The following is a 379-nucleotide window of genomic DNA, read 5'->3' as shown; positions in this document are numbered from 1 at the left end:
TCTTTAGTATTTTTTTCTTTTCAAAAAGTTAAAAGGAGTATTCGTACAAAAAAAAAAATGTTAACCGAGTGGTTTTTTCCCTCTTAAAAAGCGGAATAAATGCTATTTGTCTTATTATTAAATGATATGATAATAATATAATATAGATCGATGAGCTAAGCCTGGTGTTATTCTTTTATGTGGCATAAATCTATATAAAAGATTGTCATTTTCCAATGACAAATCTAACGTTGCCTATCTTTAAGAGTTGGCACTTGGAACTTGGAAGCTCCCCTTTGGCCCACATCAATATAAGTCCAAACGGCTTGTGTTATTTTCTTACCTAATTTTTAATATATATTTTATATTATAACATATATTTTATATTAATAATTTAGTT

The sequence above is a fragment of the Arachis ipaensis genome, chromosome B05, assembly GCF_000816755.2.
Source record: "Arachis ipaensis cultivar K30076 chromosome B05, Araip1.1, whole genome shotgun sequence".
Classification (NCBI taxonomy): domain Eukaryota; kingdom Viridiplantae; phylum Streptophyta; class Magnoliopsida; order Fabales; family Fabaceae; genus Arachis; species Arachis ipaensis.
This window is presented reverse-complemented; position numbering follows the sequence as displayed.